Source organism: Vicia villosa, linkage group LG2 (assembly GCF_029867415.1).
Source record: "Vicia villosa cultivar HV-30 ecotype Madison, WI linkage group LG2, Vvil1.0, whole genome shotgun sequence".
NCBI lineage: Eukaryota > Viridiplantae > Streptophyta > Magnoliopsida > Fabales > Fabaceae > Vicia > Vicia villosa.
Genome location: NC_081181.1, coordinates 185,620,913 through 185,644,781, shown reverse-complemented (window position 1 = coordinate 185,644,781; position 23,869 = coordinate 185,620,913).

The following is a 23,869-nucleotide window of genomic DNA, read 5'->3' as shown; positions in this document are numbered from 1 at the left end:
GTCAATATTGGATCAAAATTAGAAAGTTTCATAAATCATATTTTCCAAATTTCCAATAATTGATTCAAGTGGATTCAATTCAATTTTCTTAACCTAATACTCTCACCTATATATACCTAACATCATCAGCATTCAGGGACCACGAATCCTTGCCTCAAGAACCCTACTCAAAATTCCAAATTGTCAAAGAAATTAGGGCATACAAGATATCGATCCATAGCCACTTTCAATCCAAACCAAGGACTTAGTTCTTTTCCTGAGAACCATTGTTTCTAAGCTTTGACGCAGGAATCAAAGGATGCCATTGTTAGGGCATGGTTTCGTGTTCCCCCCGTATCTGCGTTTTCAGGAAGTTTCAGAAAAAACGGGCGCCACCATTGAATCCAGGAGGTTCGGCTTTGTCGCACGCTCGCGAAAATGAAACAACAGAGTCGCCACCAATATATTTATCCCATAAGGGAAAGGAATATCAGAAAACCTAGAATAAGGATAAGAGAAGGTCTTGCGACCAGAGAATCAAGGTACGGGAGTCGGTTACGCAAGGGGAAGGTATTAGCACCCCTCACGTCTGTGGTACTCCACAGGATCCACTTATGTTTGTTCTATTCTAAGGGTGCATAAATCTAAAGCTTAATTACTAAGGGAATGCATGCAAATGAAAGAAAAAGAAACACGGGGAAAATAAGGTTTATAAATAGTTGTGCTCGCTTAGGCCCCGCGACCTAATGCCTACGTATCCTTTTCAGGAATCAGAGCGCCGTAGTTCGGCTCTTTAGTTTTATTTGTTTTTTGTGTTTTTTAGTGGACGAAGTTACATTCGCACTCCGCTGCTCGACCTCTGGAGTCTTAAGCTGGGAATGGAGCGGAAATAACGTGTCCGATTAAGAGAAAGAATGCCCTGAAGGCAAGAGAAAGAATGCCTCGGAGGCAAGAAAGAGAAGAGATAAAATTGGTTTGTGTCTTTTAGGTGTGATTCCATGATGGACGAAAACCTACTACAAGGCATCGCATCACTTCCTCACTTCGATTAGCTCTGAGCCTTTATTAGATATTTTGAAGTGTTTTTGGTTGGTGTTTTTTTATGGGAAATTAATTTGTGACTTAGATCATACCAAAAAGAGTTTTGTTTTGCATATTTAGAGAAAGCACATCGAGGCCTACGCCACAATCGTTTCTCTAAATAACGGTTAAGAAATACATCGAGGTTTCACACCTCAATCATTTCTTCTCCGCTAAGTAAAGGAGATACAAAAAGAGTTCTTTTGTGAATATTTAGAGAATGCACATCGAGGCCTACACCACGATCGTTTCTCTAAACAACGGTTAAGAAATACATCGAGGCTTCACACCTCAATCATTTCTTCTCCGCTAAGTAGGAAAGAACATACATCAAGGCCTACGCCTCAATCATTTCTTTCTTACTATGAAATATAGTAACGGTATGATCTTCATCGATATTTATTAAGTATTTTAAAAGTTGAAAAGAAAAGAAGGAAAACTAGCCTAAAATGAACAACTAGCCTAAGTGTTATGAAAGGGGATTCCTAAATCCTAATGTTATCATGGCCTCTACCTAAAGTTAGGAGTAAATGAATGGAATTACAAGCACAAGCAAAGATCAAAATTACAAGTAAAAATTACAAGTAAACAATGATACAAAATTAGTGCAAAAATGACTAAAAGAATGACTTGAAATATGGTACAAAACAATTCACAATATAATACAAAATTAGTACAAAAACGTGAGACGAAACAAGTCAAAATATGGCACGAAATGGATTAAGGGACTATTTATTTTCTATGATTTTTTATGAAGAAAAAGAATGCTAACTAAGCCAAAAAAGAAGAATTAGCCTAACTAATATTTTTTATGTACATTTTTTTTTGTGACAAAATTGTGCATCAAAGTCTAAAAATGATAGAAAAATTAGTTTTTATTTATTTAAAAGAAATAGTAAAAAACTAATTAAAACATGAATTCAATCAAATAATATAGATGGCCTCAGGGGGTGTAAGACTGAAATGGAGGTGTAAAAAGCAAGAATGAGGCGCAGGGCCCAAAGAAGTGGCCCCATACAGGTTTTTTATTACAATCATTCTGCAAAAAAAACAAGATGATACCCGGGCCATAGGGGGTGTGAAGTTGAATCTGGCCCAAGGAATTGTTGGTTTCAGATTTCATTATTGATCCATTTAATTATTATCAGTATTCATAAAAAACAAATTAATTATAATAAAAGAAGTAAAAAAAAAATAAATAAATAAAAGAAGCAAAATTGGATTGGGATTAGGGTTACAAACATTGGGGCGATTCAGCTTCTTCGTGAAGCTTCCTTCTCCTCACGCTCAGGCAACGCGGCGGCCGAAGATGATGCCGGAAAGATTGCTTCGGCTTCGAACCTCTCGCGCCACCGTCTCGATCTTTCGACCTCTTCTTGTCTCCGTCTCTCTTGTGTTTGTTCTCAAGATCTCTTCTCCGATCAATTCTCAACTCCGATGAACAAATCCGCCGTGATTTTCACCTTCGATCTCGTCCTCTCCTCTCCTACCTCCGCCATGAACGAAACAACTGCAAATCGGCTTCATACCTCATCTTAACCTCGAAAGAATTCAATCAATTGGAGACGCTCCGGTGGTACTACGACGGCGACGGTAACACAGAGAAAACCAGAATATTCTTCACGGGTTCAGGTGTATATCGCTCTCGATTCACTCTATTTTCCTTGCCTTCTCTGAGTTGTTGTTCGCGATGATCGTTGCTACATTGATGATGATTAAAGATCGTGATGTTGTCGTTGGATGTTGCAGAAAGGGAGGATGTGCGATTGGTGATGAATCGATGAAGGTTTTGTGAAGCTTTTTCTGAGTTTTTTTTCAGGTTGAAGATTGGAGAGATGAAGAGAATTTTTTGAGATTGAATCTTGGAAACGTGAAGAAGATGAATGGGGATGATGATGATTGATGATGATGATTGAATCGTAGAGGTGAAGAGAGTGAGTAATGAAGGTTCAGAGAGATTGTTGTGAGAAGATGAATGATGTGTGAAGTGGTGAAGTGAAGAATCAAGTATGTTGAAGAGAGAGAGAGGCTGAAGCTGCAGAAGGAGGTAATCATATACAAGTGAGTTCTCTCTTATTTTTTCTGTTAATATTCTGTTTCTGGTAGTTGAGAAATTCTGTTACGTTTGTTAACTGTTAGCAAAAATCTGTTAGGATTCCGTTAGGTTGTGAATATGGTTAGGAATTCTGTTTTAAGTGGTTAGTTACAAACTGTTATGCTGTTAGGAGATTGCCTAGGTTGTTAGAAAGGGGTTACAAAAGTTAGTTATAACAGTTAGGGTGTTGTAAAGAATCTGTTAGGAATTTGTTAGGTGTTAGGAAAGTTAAAAGGTTAGAATTCTGAAGAAGGTTAGTTGCTGATATTTAGTAAAGGTTTGTTATCTTCTGTTTGGAAGTTAAATACTATAGAGGTTTGGATTGTATTTGGTTTTCTGTTGTTGACAGCAGCTAGTTTGAATACTAAAAGATATTTGGCTGTTAGTTGATGAGGTATGTTAAGATGGTTACAAAATGATAGGTTCTGTTTGGTTTTGAATTGAATATACATCTGGTATGAATTTGATAATAATGTATGGATGAATGGTATTATGATTGTGCAGGGCTGACTGTTTTATGGTACATGCAGGGCTGTTATGGATAAGTTTGGAAGCCGGTTTCGATACACACAGTGCTGCTGCAACATATCACAATATCGTGGAGACTTGTGTTCAGATGGAGGTCGCAATTTTTCACCATTTTCTGAGGCAGCAGTACAGCAACATATCAAGACTAGGACAGTGATGGTTTAGCTTAGATCTCTTGATGTAATATGCCTTTTAATGGATGACTTTTGTTGTATGATCTTGGACACTTATAAATAATGGAGGATGACCTTTGTTTTCTTGTAGAATTTATGGTTGACGGATAAAAGCCTTGACTTCGAGATACCCTTAGAATGATAATAGGATTTGTAGTATCTTGTAATGGTTCTTAAAATTGTCTTGTAGTGATTTTGTAATGAAGTTTTGGAAGGTTGTAATGAATGGATTTGGAATAATGCACCTTTTGGACATGTACATTCTTGTAATGAATTTGTTTTTAATAATGACATACTTGTATTTTCCTTCCAATTTGCTCTTTGAGTCAAATCTTCTCTCTTGGATTCGGTGCTCCGTCCAATTTGTGATACAGGCAAAGAATAGATCCAAACTTATATGAATGAGCCATGTCGAATCGAGAATCGATCCACACTTGCACTTTTAGCCTCCTCAAGTAAATCAACTTCATAACTTGTAATAGAAGCACCAATATAAAACCAATGGCTTGCAATATAAAGAAGATGCACGATCCACTATAGAACTGATAATTGTAAGCCAAGAGGATTGCAAGGAATACCATAGACAAATCCCAATTCCCATGAATATATTATGATTATTAACTTGAGAAATAGACTCTAAATCTTCATCCTTACTCAGAACGATTTGTTAAGCTCAAGCATAAGGGATAAAACCCTAATATTTCAAAATACTTGATCCACATCCAACTTTATTAATTATGACGCATGATGTTAGATGACCTAATATGCGAATGATTGTAAAGCAATAAGCCAGATATAAATAAATTAAAATGGGCAAATTTTGGGGTGCAACAGCTGCCCCTATTTAATCGTCTTAAATCTGAAGGTGAGATTGGCGCTAGCCTTTCGATTATTCAAGGTTGAAGAAGATTAAATACCAAGAGAACCTGAAAATTTGCCTGATGAGAGATAAGATCTACTGGGGAAGAAATGGTGTCAAATCCACTGAGGAGGATGCATCAATTCTGGATTGATCAAATTAACTCTGGGTTAGAAGTGAAATAAACATCAACTCTGGGTTGGAAAAGCAAGAAGGGTCGACTCTGGGTCGAAGAATGAAGGGAAGTCAACTCTGGGTTGGACAAGATGTAAACATCAACTCTGGGTTGAGAATAGAAAGGGAAAACAATATCGGTGGGACAAGATATAGGTACCAACTATGGGTTGAGAAAGAAAGTAAGAACATCAACTCTGGGTTGAAAACAAGAGATAGACATCAACTCTGGGTTGAGAGAAAGTAATTCAACTCTGGGTTGAGCGGGAAAAGACAAGAGATAACCGTCAACTCTGGGTTCAGTGGGAAAGAAAGACAAGGATCAACTCTGGGTTGAATAAAAGATAACCGTCAACTCTGGGTTGAGAAAGGGATAACCGTCAACTCTGGGTTGAGTGGGAAATGATAAAAGATAACCTTCAACTCTGGGTTGAGAGGGAGAAAAGAAATCAATAAAGGATGACCGTCAACTCTGGGTTGAGTGGGAAAAGACAAAAGATAACCGTCAACTCTGGGTTGAGTGGGAAAAAGATAAGCATCAACTCTGGGTTGAATAAAAGACAAACATCAACTCTGGGTTGAATAAAAGGTGACCGTCAACTCTGAGTGAGTGGGGAAAAGGTAAGGGTCAACTCTGGGTTGAATAAAGGAAGACCGTCAACTCTGGGTGAGTGGGAAAAGATAATTAACTCGGGGTTAAAAGATGAAAGGAAGGTCAACTCTAGGATGAACACAAAGACACCAACTCTGGGTTGAAGCAAGATGAACATGATTGACTCGAGGAGATGACACCACAATGGTAACTCTGAGTGCCCCAGTGGAATGTCAATTGATTGCTTGTAGAGAACCCATCTGATGAGTAACTTGGCTTATGCTTCACATGCAAATGTTTGATTTATTTGTGCACTTCTGGAGATGCAATGCTATGAATTCTATATGCATTGTACTGATGAATTGTTCAGGGTTTCTGCCTTGATGTGAAATAGATTAGGTGGAATTCTGAACTCTGCTTGATTCAAGATAGGGTGGATGCCCCTGCTTTATTGGTGATTGGATGAGAATGCAATGATATGTATGATGTATGCATGATCATGAATGGAATGATTGTTTCCACGATGCAAGGAGTGAATGGAGAATGCCTTTGTGGAAAGGTTGTTGCTTGAAGGACAGGACTTGTGAAGGTGAGGTGTTTAGTTTGACTCCTCGACACTTGTCCTGATATCTGACACTTGCTTGGGGATGAAAAAGGAATTGTCACTAGTTTGCCCCAGCTTGTATGATCTCTTGAGATAAAGCTTTGATAATGCTTGAATCATGGAGATTTGTAATGGTCTGCCCCAGTGTAGATCATGGGATGAATGCCCCAGATTGAAAGGAACTCTTCCACCAGATGGATGCTTCAGGTATTTGCTTTGTGGATGACCAAACTTTGCCTTTGTAAGATTACTCGATGGAATTTCCATGTTGAACTTTCCTTGGTATCAAGTACTTGCTTTCAAGTTAGAGACAATTCTGTTTTGAAAAGGATAATGAGAATGCAATGCACATGTTAATCTCAAGAGAAAAGTTTTATTTGTCAAAAGGTTGTACTGATACTAACACAAATGACACAGCAACATTAGGAGTCAGTTTGACATGATTTTACAGTTTGTATGCTTTCGGAACGAACCCTACTTCAGTTAGGACTTTTGAGGGTTGTAACGTGGCCGGGTTCACGGTTTGAGAAACAAAGGATAAGGGCTCAAGTTCTACTTAACCCACCCCTTCTTCGTGATGTCCTCCAGTCCTACGTTCAGTTAGTTTGACACGAGTATTCGTCTTTCAGGAAGGTTGTGATGAATGAGGATCCTTTATGGCTTTGATGGAGGTGGCAGTCACCCTTTGGTGCTTTCGTTGATGATTATAACAACTTGCCCCTTGGAGGAATTTCCTTTTGCTTTTGTCTTTTTGCTTTCCCTAACTTTTGCCTGGACAAAAAGTTTCTTTTGATTTTGGTTTTCGTTGTCCAGCGGGATATGCCCTAATTTTTGCCTAAGTCATTTGCTTCAAAGCTTTTCTTTCTTTTTTTTTGACTTAGCAGGCTATTGTTTTCCTTTTTTATTTTATTCATAACTTTCTTTTCATTCTTTTTTGTCTCGTTCGGGAACAAGTTGTATGACTTTGGTGATTGACTTGATGAAAATGTAGTGACTGCCTTCTTCTTAGTGAACGGGAGACATCCATTGTGGATGGTGCTCTTCCCTTTTTGTTGTGAGATCTAAGATATGATTGATCCTCTGATGGAATGCCTGAAAGTTGAGCGCTCGGTCGCACTAACTGAAGACTACCCTGCCCCTGGTTAAGATTGAGGGTTTTGTATTTTTGAAAGAAACTACTACTCCTTAGGCTCAAAGGGGTTGACGAGGGTTTCACTTCCTTATAACTCCGGTGTTTAGGAATGGAAACAATGCCTGTACATCCTCAGCAGGATCTTGTTCCAAAAGCATACAATTAGTGATTCATGTGTTTTTGATTTTCATCATTCTCCTTTTTTAGTTGCTTAAGACAAATGCGTGAAGTATCAATGAACATAATGACAAAGATGAAATGATTTGAGAAAAACATGTATATTACATTTTTATTTATTCAAACAGAATGAGTTTCTTACAATGGATAGTACTTGATAACAACAAAAGTAATACAATTGAAAATACTAAAGAAATCTATACAATGGCAAGCTTGGCCTTATTCTAATGCAAATGAAATGTTCTCTGACAAACATAAAGTCTTCATGGTCCACTGGTGGAAGCTCCATTGTGAGGTGGCATGGGATTATTGACCACATTAGGTGCCACAGGTGTGAATGTAATCTCCTTTGCATCAAGCAGATCCTGAACCTTGTCTTTGAGAACTCTGCACTCTTCAGTGGTGTGACCAGATCCTCCAGAGTGGAATTCACACTTAGCATTAATCTTGTAATTTGGAGGGAGAGGATCAGGAGGAGGCCTCGCTTCAGCTAATTGAATCAGTTTTTGATCAAGCAAGGCGGCGAGGAGTTGGCTATAGGTCATTGGTACACGATCATACACCCTTTTAGGCCTATTCTGCCTCTGTTGACCTTGTCTCTGCTGATAACCTTGTTGTTGGAAACCTTGTTGTTGTTGTTGGACATATTGTTGATAAGGGACCCAAGGTTGTTGACCAACAGGTGCCATATAAGCTTGAGGGGCGGTGGCGGCCACTCGATAGCAAGGAGCTTGATCTCGAGCATAGGTGGCACTGGTCTCGCCTTCTTTCTTCTTGACAAAGTTACCCTGAGGTTTCTTGTACCCATATTGGTTTGCAGCAGCAGCATTGGCGGGATTCTGGATCTTACCAATTTTCAAACCATTCTCAATTCTTTCACCAATCCTGACTAGATCGGAGAAACCAGAAGAAACACTACCAACCATTCTCTCATAGTAATGTCCTTGAAGAGTGTTCATGAACATGTCGACCAGTTCGGATTCAGAAAGTGGTGGATTCACTTGAGCAGCCATTTCTCTCCACCTTTGAGCATACTCTTTGAATGTCTCATTGGTCCTTTGCACTTGATTTTGAAGTTGCAACCTAGTCGGTGCCATGTCAATGTTATACTGATATTGCTTGAGGAAAGCATCAGACAAATCCTTCCAAGATCGGATTCTATTACGCTCCAGATTCATATACCAGTTCAGAGATGCCCCAGATAAGCTATCTTGGAAGCAGTGAATGAGCAATGAGTCGTTGTGGATGTGAGAAGCCATCTTACGACAATACATGATGATATGGCTCTTCGGACAACTCAAACCCTTGTACTTCTGGAAGTCGGGGGTCTTGAACTTATGAGGGACAACCAGATTAGGAACTAGACACATATCCTCAGCATCCATCCCATAGGCACTAAATCCTTCAATGGCTCGAATTCTTTCCTCAAGGATTTTGTACTTCTCAGCAGATTTCTCAACGGGTCGAGCTCTTTCAGCAGTTGGTATTGTTTGCATTTCTGGATTAGCAAACTGAGGACCACAGAAAGCAGGATAAGGAATCTCTGTATGAGGAGGTGGAATAGGAAATGAGCAAGGAGGCCCAGTCATAGTTGGCACTCCAGAAGTTACAGGCCTAGGTCCTCCTTGGTTTGAAGCTCCAAGAGTATCAACAGTCATGAAGCTAAATGGCATTCCAAGAGTAGCATTAGTCCTTGGTTGAAACTCAAGTGGATTAGAAGAAGGTGGAACGACCTCAAGTTGGCTAGCAGCAGCTTGGTTACCAACAACGGGAATCTCTTGTGTAGCAGGAACCCTTTCAGTTCGCAAGGCTTGGATAGCTTCCAGGATAGCATCGACCTTAGTTTTCATTTGATCCATCTCCTCTCTAATGGCAGCTTGATCTTGTTCATAGTTCTCCATGATTCTTCTTCTGTGAGCTCTTGTCAGATATCGGTGTGGAGGAATCGTCTTGACTGATCTGATGGAGAGGAAGAGTATAAGAGTCTTGGTAACCATGGATGCATATGCATGAATGCAAAAATGTTAATGATGATGCAAATGCAGCAGGAATCAGGATCAAGGATCAAGGCCTCTTGGATAACAGCTTCTCATGATCAATAAGATATGGTCGAATCCTCCAGATTCAGAGGTTCGACGTTGCTTTCTGGATAAATAGCTTGTGCATAAGTCAAGGGTGGTCGAATCCTCCAGATTCAGAGGTTCGACGTTGATTCTGATAGATAACCTTGCATAAGTCACATAAGGTCGGACCCTCCAGATTCAGAGGTTCGACGTTGATTATGATAGGTAGTCTGAACGGGCATAGGGTGGGATGGAGGCTTGTTTTCCTGCAAAACAAAATTTCCCAACCCCTCTCACAGGTAGGATCTAGTATATGGTAGGTCAAGAAGCCAACAGAGGATTGAAAGTAGGCGCTATCATACGATATTGCCTCGTTCAACCAAGCTCTGTCCGTGGATACATGATCGGATCAATCAGACATACGTCTTCTGTCCGTCATGGCCACTCTATTCCTAGTTCCTAAGGTATCACTCTGGCCTGGGTATTGGGCCTTTTACCTCATAGAAATCCCACCCAACCTGCAAACATAGAAAATATGTGGCCCCCACGGGGACCCATAATATAGTCCAGGATGCGAGAAAATAAACATGATATGCAAGCAATAAATAGTCATGATATGTGAGGCATAAAGAAGTAAAGCAATAAAGCAGTAAAGCAATAAAGCAATAAATCAATAAATGAACACCCAAAGAAAGCAAACACAAGCTAGGATCGACTAAGCTAGGAATGGACCAGCACAGGTCTATCACGTCCCCAGCAGAGTCGCCAGCTGTCGCACGCTCGCGAAAATGAAACAACAGAGTCGCCACCAATATATTTATCCCATAAGGGAAAGGAATATCAGAAAACCTAGAATAAGGATAAGAGAAGGTCTTGCGACCAGAGAATCAAGGTACGGGAGTCGGTTACGCAAGGGGAAGGTATTAGCACCCCTCACGTCTGTGGTACTGTTATACCCCAAAATTTGCCCACATATTTTTCAAAGAAAACTCCAATCTGAAAATTAAGGGTCTCATATAATCATGGATTTTTATTTCAACAAATATCCTGACATATGAAATACTTAGTTTTTAGAATTTTTCTTATACAGTAATTTGGCTTGCAGTTGAATTTATTCTTACGCAAACACCAAATACTGTTTATTACTTCACACATGCTATTTATTTATTTACAGATAAATAGTACTGACACAATTGGTACAGAGTTAAATCTTTTTGCAGGCGCAGAATCAGGAAACTCAGACTGTACTGGTAACAAGTAGATTATTATTATCTTTTGTTTCCCACTAATTTTTGTACTATATTCCATTATTTTCAAAAATCTTTTCAAATCTCTTTTTCAAAAATCAAATCTCTCTTTTTTCCAACACTATCTCCACTTTCTTTCAAATCTTACTTCCACTCAAATTTTCCTTTTGTACGGAATCACGCTATTCCCCAACGTCTCTATCCTTCTTTCCATTCTATAAATACCTCTCATTTTCTTCCATAAAATCTCACATCAAATTCTAACTCATCTTTCAAATTCCTATCTCATATCCATCTCCTTTTCTTCCCTAACAAGAATGGCAAAATGGATAGAGACACTACTTCTTACAGTCATCACCATTGCTACGGTGATCATGACTTTCTTCTGCATGCATAGTCCTGAGGAGTGTGGACTTGCAATGGCTATGCTCCCAATCATCTACATGTTATTGTTCATAGCATGGGTCATTAATCGTCATTCTTAAAATTTGCCGTATTTCTTATTTCTTAAATGTACCGTTCATTCGTCGTACTGTTCAATATAGTATGTAATATTTGTACTGTCAGTATTAAATGTTGTGCTATTTGTCATAATATTGCTTAATTACTAAGATAATATTTTGTGTATTTTCTGCCAGTCAAATATTTCTATTTCTGTGCATTAAATAATTTTCAGGTTATTATCGGTAATTTTGCCCGCATACCGTAAATATCAGTTATTTATTATGTTTCTGTTTTCTAACAAGTCATGTAAATAAATTTTCATGCTTCACACCAAACAAAAACAAAAATAACAACAAAAAAAAAAAAAAAGAAAATTAACTTTGACGGTTGATTTTTCACTTTAACTGCTGCTTCAGTACACGAACAGTCGGTTGACAGACAAACTGCAGACAGTACAATTCACAGTGATTTGTACAATCAATCAAATCAATCATTCACAATTCAAATTTCCAAGATTTTTGTGTTAGAAGTCTTCTGAATATCACATGATTAGCAGAAACTCAACACTGCACAAAAATCAGGTACGCTTAACTGCCTCCTATACAGACAGTCCCTAATCAGGGTTTTTCTTGTTTTAACAGGAGCAACAAGTTTTGAGAGCTCAAATGGATTTCATATACATCCATACATCTCAAAGTACCATCATACAAATTTTCAAACTTCAATTCACTCAGACGCACCGTCAGCAGCTCAAACAGTCAACAGACGACCCGTTTGACCAAAAAAGTCAACTGACAGTCAAAAATGAAATTTTTTGTCAAAGTCCATATTTTGTCAAAGGATTCAACATTTGATCATTGGATGATCACAATTCATCAAGGAAAGATCAAAAATCAACAAAACCCTAAGATTCAAAATTAGGGTTTTTGCCTGAAAAGTCAACTCAACTTTGACTGATCATAACTCTCTCATCCTTCATCCAAAAAATGTCAACCAAAGCTCATTTTGAAGGAAATTCAATTATCTTTCAAATGCAATTGATCCCATGGTCATAGCATTCACCATTTGAAAAATATGGCCAAAGACATTACAGGTCATTTTCAAAGTCAACAAAAAGACACTTTTTTCAAATGGACACACAAGGAGAACCAAAAATCATTTTGATATGAGACCAAAGACATTGGTTAGAGGACTCTTTGAGGTTTCCAAAAAGTGCAAGATCTCCTTCATATGACAAAAATTGAAGGATTTACACCTTGTTGAAGTTGGCTAAATTTTGGGAAAATGCATGAAATCAACATTGCTCAAAAATGTTTTTTTTCCAAATGAGTCCAAGTTTTTATGGTCCAAACATCTTTGCCATGTTACTATGGGCCTCCCACGACCAAGACAAAGCCCACATCTTTATTGGCCATTTTTTGCATAATTTTATCTTACTTTAAGATTAAAATTAAAAGGAAAATGCATGGATAATGGTTGCTTGGCCTCCAAGTATGACTCACTTCAAGGAATCTTCATTTTTTCTGCAAGAATTGAAGAGCAAGACAAGAGCATTGAATGGAGTCAAGCTTGGTCAACAATTCAAAGATTTTTAATATTTTAAAAATCAAACTTTCAACAAAGACAACAAAGCTTCTTAGCTTGAGTTCCAAGCAACTTTGGGCTATAAAAGAAGCATCATACCTCCACAACAAGAGGACACGAAGAGATAGCAAGAGAATAGCCACAAACCTCTCAAAATTCTCAAAAAATCTCCATACTTTGTAATTTTCAAAATAAATTTTCCAATCAATATTAATACAAACCAAGCATTCTAATCATCTTCTCAAAGATAATAGAGTAAGATTGAACTTTAAACACAGGCCCATGAGAGTCGTATAAAGCATATAATACTCTTCATGTACATATGAATTTTATTTTCGTTTTTGTATATGCAACTGATTTCAATGCTAACCAACCATCCTATCATGCTCATAAGGTCCTATGCAAATGATCTGGGCCTTAACATGCCAACTCCCACGTGAGGATAGCCATATGCCATTAACATAAGCTTATGAGTGTTCATACTTTAACATCTTCGAACCTATAGCTATGAGCATCAAACCACGAAACTAATGACATATTTGGATTCAGGGCATCATGTTTAGTGGATCTGGGTTGTTTTCATATGTTGCTAACGTGTGTTCTTGCAGGTTTGGGAAGCTACCGAAAATAACGTTTTTGTATCGTGAAATAGAGGGGGTTAAAAACCCCCGCTATCTGTCTGAAAAAGTGCATGGGACGGAGGTTGAAGACGACCACGCGTCCGAGCGTGGTTCGTCAGTCAACTTTTCAACCTTCTCTCCTCTGTTTCCATTGGTCCATGCAGGCGAGGGTGGGGACCAGTCTGACTTTGGTCTCCCACTAATCCCATGCCTTGCTTTAATCATGTGCTTCATGTGACCTCAGATCTGAACCCTTGGATCAATTCAATCTCCAATCCAACGCCTCACACACGCAGCTACACCATGCTCCCTCAGTCAACTTCCACACTGAATAAGTATCCTTTTTTATTTTCTATTTTATTTTAATTTCTTTGATAAATTAATTAAAAATAGTTTAAAAATTCAAAAAATTCCCCAAAAAATATTTTAAACTTCTAAAATAATATATTATTTTCTGAAATAAAAATATTTTATTTTTCTTCAAAATTTCAATATTTTTCATAATTAATTAGTATGTATTTATATATTTGCTTATTAATTATTTTAATTAGTCAAAAAATCATAAAAAAATTGTTCTTTGTGTTAAATATTGTTTATATATCATAAACTAATTTTGTACATATTTAGGATAATTTTATCATTAAGTCTTAATTATTTGTGTAATTATTTATATAATTATGTTTTAATTAACTTAAAAAATCCAAAAACAATTTCAAAAATTCCAAAAAAATTAGTTTTGTTCTAAAATCAATTAACAAACATTTTGTACATATTCTAAACTTATTTTCTAAGTTTGATCATTTTTTCATCTTTTCTTTATTTTAAAATTAATTAATCATGCATTAATTATATTTAAAATAAATCATAAAAATCCAAAAAATATGCCTTTTATTTCTTGCAATTTAAAATTCCTAGATAAATGTATAGGATGTCAAATTCATGTAAATAGGCTAGTTTACATTTCCCGCACAATCGATGTAATAGCGTAGATTTACTTTCCGCACTTTACATTTCCGCATTTTAATTTCCAGCACACCTATAAACTGCGTGTATGTCAAAGATAAAACTGAATCGTTAGATCACTAACTCCAAAGATAAAATATCTGAATTCAATCACAATCACATTTGCACCTCCTAGGGTAATCCCTTTTCACTCTTTTCAAAATCAAAGTTACATTTCTACTGTTTCGAGTACAAAATCGAACCTTTTGTTTATATCCGACGAATGGATAGATTTTTAAAGGGAACAAGGATAAAGACCTCCTAACTCAGGGTAGACCTCCTAGTTTGCTTGCTCAAAATCAAAACAAACAAAATTCTCATACACTGTTGTTTTTTTAAAACGAATTTTCCAAAAGACAATATTTTGTATACATCCAAACACGGATCATTACAAAATTAACGATCTTTTCAAAACATCTTTCGAAAGATAAACAAGTATTTGTATATATCCGCACAAGGATCATTACAAATTCTATTTGCAAAGGTATTTCAAAAACACAGGTAAAGCATTCCGAATCAATTGAAAAGTAAAGCAAATGAGCTAAGCAAACTAAAGAGCCCATGGATAACCATGGATACAAAGGGTGCTAACACCTTCCCTTTGTATAACCTACCCCCTTACCCAGAATCTCTCAAAGGTCTTTTTTCTGTTTCTTTTATAAACCTTTCCTTCATTGGATAAAATAAAAGGTCGGTGGCGACTCTGTAAACTTTTTCAAAAGTGACGCGAAAGCGTCCGATCGACAAAAAAGAGTCAGTTCACGTATCCCACCCACGGAGGGGTATGGCCCGAAAGGACGGTCCACAGAACTGGCGACTCTGCTGGGGAATACAAATTCAAAATGTTTTCAAAAGGGGTTACCTTTAGAGTATAGATCATTTCGATGTTTTCAATTGTTTGATCTGATTGCTTTACTTTTCACAGGTTTGCTTGGGTACTTTGCTTGTGTGAAAGATTCTAACCCGAATCTCGAGATACCTTAAGTATATGACAATAGACCAAGGAAACTGTACGGCATGTACCGATACGGTTGATCTGGTAGTCATCGTTAGTGTGATACTTTGGTTTATACTGATGTCCCTTGAAAGCGATCAAGGAGTATATTAGGCTTCCGAAGTGTCATTAACACTAATTTGTCTTAGAACCTTTTAGTTGAACTTGACTTGTGGCCTATTAAGTGGCTAGCTTTGAAATTGATCGAAGCTAGTTATCCTCGAGGAATATTCTTGATCGGCCGTCCGAGCGCCGTATTGAGATGTTGTCTCCAAGGATCATAGAACCCGAATACTATTCTAGGACAGGTTTTCAACCAACTCAACTTCAGAGAGGAGGGTATCACCTATCAACCTCATGCAAGCCTTTAAACCTAAGGCTATTGTTTGATTTGTTTTTGTGTGCCACATGTTTGCATCATAAACACATCATTTTTCACTACACATTTCAAGGATCAAAGAGTTTACTTTTGTTTTTGCAGGTAATGGCTCCCGCCACCAAAGATTACATCCGAATCAACATCTCAACGGTACCGTCTGAACTCAAAGTCTTGGTAGCAGAATTCCCCAGGAATGCTCAATTCACTGAAAAGCATGGTCACCTACTCCATTTGGTTACCTCAAAGTTTGAAGAAGACATGATACGGGTCCTGTTCCAGTTCTTCGACCCTGAACATCATTGCTTCACATTTCCTGATTACCAGTTGGTACCCACTTTGGAAGAATTCTCTGAATTAATTGGATTACCAATCCGAGATCAATTACCTTTCACTGGTTTAGAAAGAAAACCAAAACCTGAAGTCATTGCTGCTGCTTTACATCTGCAAAAGTCAGAAATCAAATCCAATTGGGAAACAAAGAGTGGAGTTGAGGGTTTGCTTGCCAAATTCTTACTGGAAAAGGCTCGACTACTGCTAGAAAACAAAAGTTATCCAGCTTTTGAAGAAGTTATGGCTCTTTTGATCTATGGGTTGGTTTTGTTCCCTAATTCCGACCAGTTCATAAGTGTACACATCATCAACCTTTTCCTAATTCGCAACCCGGTACCAACATTGCTGGGAGACATCCTACACTCTCTACACACTCGTACCACGAAGAAGCGAGGAACTCTCATGTGCTGTATACCACTGCTGGCTAGGTGGTTTACATGTCATCTTCCCCGATCAGTACTGAGAAATGAACAAAGAGCACAATGGTCTTACAGAATCATGTCTTTATCTCATTCAGATATCCGATGGAACAACTTCTTTCAAAGAGACATTACTATCATTGATCATTGTGGAGAATACCCTAATGTGCCACTCCTTGGCATTAAAGGAGGTATCACCTACAATCCCTCTCTAGCTCTACGCCAATTCGGATATGCAAGAAGCAACGGTCCTCATGACATGATTATCCGTGGCATTGTGTTTGATTACGAGAATGATTCTCACAGACACCGACGAAGATTCATACAGGCTTGGGACAGTGTCTATAGAATAGAAAGCAAAACTCTGGGGCAATGGAATTCTATTCCTATGGAACTTTACCTCAGATGGGTCCGCACTCATGCTCAAAAACTCCTTATGCCATATCCTGCTGTTCTACCTGTGACTATTGAGCCAGAGGTCGAAGGATACGAACCTCAAGTTATTTTACACCCGGACATGCCAACTGACCTAGAAGAGTTGCAAAAATCTTGGGTTCAACTCAAAGAGGAAAGAGACACCTTCAAATTATACTGTCAAGACTATGAGAGAAGGATATTGGAGCTCACCGGACAGCTTCAAGAAGAGCAACAGATCAACACATTCCTGGGGGCAAAGAGAAAGCGTCCACGGGAGACCTGAAGGATCATTCCATTTTATTTCTGTCTTGTAAGCCCAAATGAGGCAAATAAAAAAGAAGCAAAAAAAAAAGAAGCAGAAAAAAAAAAAAGAAATAAATTGATTAACTAACGTTTGTTTCTTCTTTAACAAATCTAAACTCTAAGATCCTTGAAACATTGCACACACATTTCACTTCATGCATTGCATATACATTTCATACATTGCATTCATATACATTGCATTTGCATTTCATACATTGCATACACATGGCATCCAGTCATACACATTGCATAACAGGTTCACATGACGGATTTCTCATCTTCTCGCTGTTTATTTCAGTCAGAAGAGATGGAATCCGAGGCAAGTATCAAGAATCTCGAAGCACAGAATGCCCAAGTTCAAGTGGCAATTCTGGAACTGGCAAAGGGGCAGCAAGAACTGAAAGCCCTGATAATCAAGAAGAAAAAGAAGCCTAAAGGATCTGTAGGTGTGAGTCACCTGAGAAGAAAGATCAAAATTCCAGTCAAAAAGTTCACAAAGCCACCGATCCCTGAAACAGTCGGTGATGATGAACAAGAAGACAATCAAAGCAACCAGGGTTCTGCTAAACCCTCTCTCTCTTCAAATGAAGGAGATGATCACTCTGGGGACGAACCTGATGATGAAAAATACCAACAGCTGGAAGATCGTATGAAAGCTATGGAGATACAAAAAATACCTGGCTTAGATTTCAATGATCTGGGGCTCATCTCGGATGTTGTTATCCCTCCAAAATTCAAAGTTCCGGTCTTTGCAAAATATGATGGAGTTTCTTGCCCGAAACTACATCTGAGATCCTATGTGAGGAAGATACAACCTCATACAACAGATAACAAGTTATGGATTCACTTCTTCCAAGAAAGTCTGTCGGGTACACAACTCGAGTGGTACTATCAGCTGGAAAATACCAAGGTTCATACTTGGGAAGAATTAGCTTCTGCTTTTTACAAACAGTACCAATACAATGCTGATCTTGCACCAACCCGTACTCAACTAAGGGGCATGTCTATGGGACCAAAAGAAAGTTTTAAAGGATATGCACAAAAGTGGAGAGATATGGCTGGAAGAGTTCGACCACCCTTATCTGATCGCGAACTAGTTGACATGTTCATGGGCACTTTAACTGGCCCTTTCTATAGCCATTTGCTGGGAAGCTCATCATCAGGTTTCACTGACCTAATACTGACCGGGGAACGTGTCGAAAGTGGCATTCAAAATGGAAAAATTCAAGTAGGTTCCACCTCTGGTACTACAAAAAGGCCCATCAGTGGGAGAAATGAGGTCAATACAACTCAAATTCAGAAAAGTCGCAAAAATGAACAGCATCAATCTGTAGGGGCAGTTCTGATCTCCGCATCTGCACCTCAAAAAGATCAACAGCCAAAATATACGCATCGACCAGATGCACCAAGAAGAAATTTCACTAAAATCAACATGCCAATCTCTCAGGCATTGCAGCACTTGCTTAAAGCGGATCTGATCACATTAAGGGGTCCTCCGAAGAATGTCAATACTTCTTCTCTGAATTATCGCCCTGATGCAACATGTGCCTATCATTCAAACTGTCCAGGACATGACGCAGATCACTGCTGGGCCCTGAAAAATAAAATCCAAGACATGATAGATGCTGGAGAAATTGAGTTCGATCCTCCAGAAACTCCAAATGTCATCACAGCACCTATGCCAAAGCATGACAAAACTGTTAATGCTATCATAGACACAGTTTACATTTATGATGTGAACGAAGTATCAATTCCACTCCTCGAAGTCAAAAGAAAGTTCATCCAAGCTGGTTACTTTCCAGGTTGTGATCCCGACTGCTTTTATTGCTCACGCCAACCCAATGGTTGTGAAAATCTAAAGATGGGAATTCAAAAACACATGGATCGCCGTATCATTATGTTTGAGAGGCTCCCTTCTATGGACATGTTGGGCAAAGTCTTTGCCAACGGGATAAGAATGGAAGACGTCTCAGTGATCTCCAGCTTACCATTCAAAATCTCTACCAAGGCTCCATTCAAACTTTCTGCTACACTCAAAGTGGCATCAGTAGTCATTGCTAGACCAACTCCATTTCCATACTCCTCAGACAAAGCTGTCCCATGGGGATATGACACTAATGTTTACATTCATGGAGTTAAGCAGGATCCCTCGACTAAAGAGGACGCAACACTAACTACTTCAGCTGTAAGTAACATTGCAGGCACTAGCAAGATCACGAGAAGTGGAAGAATCTTTTCACCAGAAATTTCTCCAAATATTGCTGCTAGTCCAATCCAGGTTCCAATTCCTATTCCAGATATCAACACTCGAGGCAAAGAGCCACTGATCGAACCAGTTCAAAATCCGGTAGAGATCACTGCTGAGGATCCATCAAAGCAAGAGATGGACGAAATATTGAAAATCATCTGCAAAAGTGATTACAATATTGTCGAACAACTGGGGCATACTGCTTCAAAAATCTCAATGTTATCTCTGCTAAAATATTCAGAAGCTCATGCTAAAGCTCTAATGAAGTTCCTTCAAGCTGCGCATGTGCCTCAAGAAATCCCAATCGACCAATTTGAGAATTGTGTCGCCAGTCTTACAGTGCCCAATGGTCTTGGTTTCTCTGATGTGGATCTAACTCCTGCTGGAAGAAATCACAACAAGGCCCTGCACATCTCTATCGAATGCAACGGCACCACTCTGTCTCATGTGCTAATAGACAATGGTTCCTCTCTAAACGTGTTACCAAAGGTAATACTGGAAAAACTTGACTTCAAAGGAGTTGTGCTACAACCAAGTGATGTGGTTGTAAGAGCCTTCGATGGGTCAACAAGAACGGTGTACGGAGAAGTTAAGCTCCCAATCAGAGTGGGCTCTCAAACTTTCGATGTTATCTTTTCCGTAATAGACGTTCTTCCAACATACTCCTGTTTACTAGGACGCCCTTGGATACATGGGGCAAACGCTGTAACTTCTACCCTGCATCAGAAGTTAAAATACCCAGTAAAAGGAAAGGTTGTCACAGTCTATGGCGAAGAAGAATATATGGTCAGTCACTTGAGCAACGACAAGTATGTTGAGATGGAGGGCGAATCCATCGAAACTCCGTATCAAGCTTTTGAGGTTGTATCTCCAGATATCTCTACCACCAAGCATATTCCTGCTACTCCAGCTACAACTATGGCTTCTCTCAAAGATGCCAAAGCCATGATTGAACAGGGTGATCGCACAGTGTGGGGACAACTCCCTGATATACCCTACAAGTCCGACAAGCTAGGTCTGGGCTATAATGGTGAAAATCAAAAGAATGATCAAAATCCTCGCTCTGAAGGGTTAATATCACACTTCGCCAGCCAAGAAGTAAACGCCATTGATGATGAAGGGACATACTTGAACCACATCATTCAGCCATATCCAGACGAAATTCCACCCATTACCATGGGAATGTGGGATGCTGTGGGAGGACCAAATGACGGTTACAACTACCAGTATATCACACCTCAGAATTCTTACATTGCTCTGGAAGATCTTACTCCAACAGAAGAGGGTAATCAAAATGACGGAAGTATCACAAGTCCCGTCACTCAGCAATATCAAAATCCACCCAAAGAAGTATGGGACACGCTAGGAGAACCCAGCGGCAAATACGACTATATGGTGAAATATTCCGCTCCTCCGAGCTTTTCAACTCCCATCAAAGACATTGTCCCGACTGGATGGGACGAACAGTACGACGACAACTTCGCTCTTGAAGAAGCCAGGAAGATGCCAAACAACGAAGGTTATTTTCTGTCACAGTACACTCCTTATCAGGATGCACAAGTCTCTATTCAAAACATCATTCCTACTGCATGGGACGGCCTTATCGAGCATCTCGCTCAGCCAATAGAGGGACCTCCACCTGGATTCTCATATCCAACAAATCATCCAACTTATCCTGAGGAATTACCTACGCATTTTCCCACTAGCGGAATCAATGCTACGGAAGACGAAAAGAACAACTGCAACTGGAACAGCTGGGTGCTCCCTGATTGAACAACTGGAAAGCAGAGGATGTGATCTCCTTTGATCAGGAGTAAATGCCATTTCCTGTTTTCTTTGTGCAAAGATAAAAGTGGTTCCTGAACAATCGAACCATGAGCTTGAAAGCCGTGTGCCTTAGCACAACGGTCCTTCTATAAAAAGGGTTTGTCATATCATGATTATGTGCATTCAATAAAATCATGGGATGCTTGCATGTTCAAAATTTTGTGATCCTTTTTCTTTCTTTATTCGCTTTCAAATAGCTATGTTTTTCTCTTCATACACACTCACATATCTACCATGCAGATTCACATACACGCTGGATCCAGTCAATAACGACTCTGCTATTGCCCGTCATGACTTTGAAAATCCGATCTACCAAACTGAGGACGAAAGTGAGGAAGATTGTGAAGTGTCAAGAGAAATTGCAAGACTTCTAGAACAAGAAGAAAAAGCCATACAGCCTCATGAGGAGCCGATTGAGGTCATCAATTTGGGCAGTGACGAAGAAAAGAAAGAGGTCAGAATTGGGGCTGACTTAGAAAACAGTGTCAAGCAAAGACTGATTCAATTGTTGCAAGACTACGCCGAGATATTCGCCTGGTCTTATCAAGATATGCCTGGCCTTGACACGGACATTGTAGTTCATCGCCTGCCAATCAAAGAAGGAAGCACTCCGGTCAAACAGAGACTGCGAAGGAGTAAGCCTGATATGTCAAAAAAGATCAAAGACGAGGTTGAAAAACAATTCAATGCCGGATTCCTAAAAGTTGTAAGTTATCCTCCTTGGATAGCTAACATCGTGCCTGTACCCAAAAAAGACGGGAAAGTCAGAATGTGTGTAGACTACAGAGATCTGAACCGGGCAAGCCCTAAAGATGATTTCCCTTTACCGCACATCGATGTACTAGTTGACAATACCGCACAATGCAAGGTATTCTCCTTTATGGACGGATTCTCAGGGTACAATCAAATCAAGATGGCACCCGAAGACATGGAAAAAACAACCTTCACAACTCCCTGGGGAACCTTTTGTTACAAAGTAATGCCCTTTGGTCTAAAAAATGCTGGAGCTACCTACCAACGAGCAATGGTAACACTATTTCATGATATGATTCATCAGGAAATAGAGGTGTATGTCGATGACATGATCGCAAAATCCAACACCGAAGAAGAACATTTGAGTCATTTACACAAGCTGTTTGACAGACTCAAGAAATACAGATTGCGACTGAACCCGAACAAGTGTACCTTTGGAGTAAGATCCGGTAAACTCTTAGGTTTCATCGTCAGCAGTAAAGGTATTGAGGTTGATCCTGCCAAGGTCAAAGCCATTCAAGAAATGCCTATACCCCGTACCGAGAAACAAGTCAGAGGATTCTTGGGACGTCTAAACTACATAGCCAGATTCATTGCCCATATGACTCCTACTTGTGTGCCAATCTTCAAATTACTGAAGAAAGATCAAGTGGAAAGATGGAATGACAAATGCCAGTTAGCCTTTGATAAAATCAAAGAATACCTTCAAAAACCGCCAATCTTGTTACCTCCTGTGGAAGGCAGACCTCTGATAATGTACCTAACTGTGTTAGAAGATTCAATGGGGTGTGTACTCGGACAACATGACGATTCCGGTCGAAAGGAGCACGCAATCTACTATCTTAGCAAAAAGTTTACCGATTGTGAAACAAGATACTCACTACTCGAAAAAACTTGCTGTGCCTTAGCATGGGCGGCTCGCCGACTAAGACAGTATATGCTAAATCACACCACTTTCCTGATCTCCAAGATGGATCCAATCAAATACGTGTTCGAAAAACCTGCTCTCTCTGGAAGGATTGCAAGATGGCAAATGATCCTAACAGAATATGACATTCAATACACTTCGCAAAAAGCAATCAAAGGAAGTGTGGTAGCTGATCATTTAGCTCATCAAGCAGTAGATGATTATCAGGCATTGAACTTTGACTTCCCAGACGAAGACATTATGCTAGTCAATGACTACAAACAACCAGGATCCCGATGGGCTATGGTTTTTGACGGAGCTTCTAATGCGCTCGGCAATGGCATCGGAGCTGTGATCATTTCCCCCACAGGAGGTCATACACCCTTCACCGCCAGATTGTGTTTCAATTGCACCAACAATATAGCCGAATACGAAGCATGCATTCTGGGTCTCAAAGCTGCAATTGATCTAAAAATCAAATTCCTTGAAGTCTACGGAGACTCGGCCTTGGTAATCTACCAAGTCAAAGGGGAATGGGACACAAAGCACCCAAATCTAATTCCATACAAAGAACATGTGTTGAGTTTGATTCCTTACTTCGAGGAGATCACTTTCGAACACATCCCACGCGAAGAAAATCAACTAGCTGATGCCTTAGCTACCATGTCATCCATGTTCAAAGTCAATTGGGACGACGAAGCTCCTATGATCACCATTTACAGGCAAGACGAACCAGCCTATTGCAATGAGATCGATACCAAACAAATGGAAGACAAATCATGGTTCCATGAAATACAAAGGTATCTCGAAACCCAGGAGTACCCTGAAGGGGCATCTATTAACGACAGAAAGTTTCTAAGGAGATTTGCCTCCAAATTCTTCCTAAGCAATGGAACTTTGTACAAGCGCAACCATGACTCGACTTTACTTCGTTGCGTA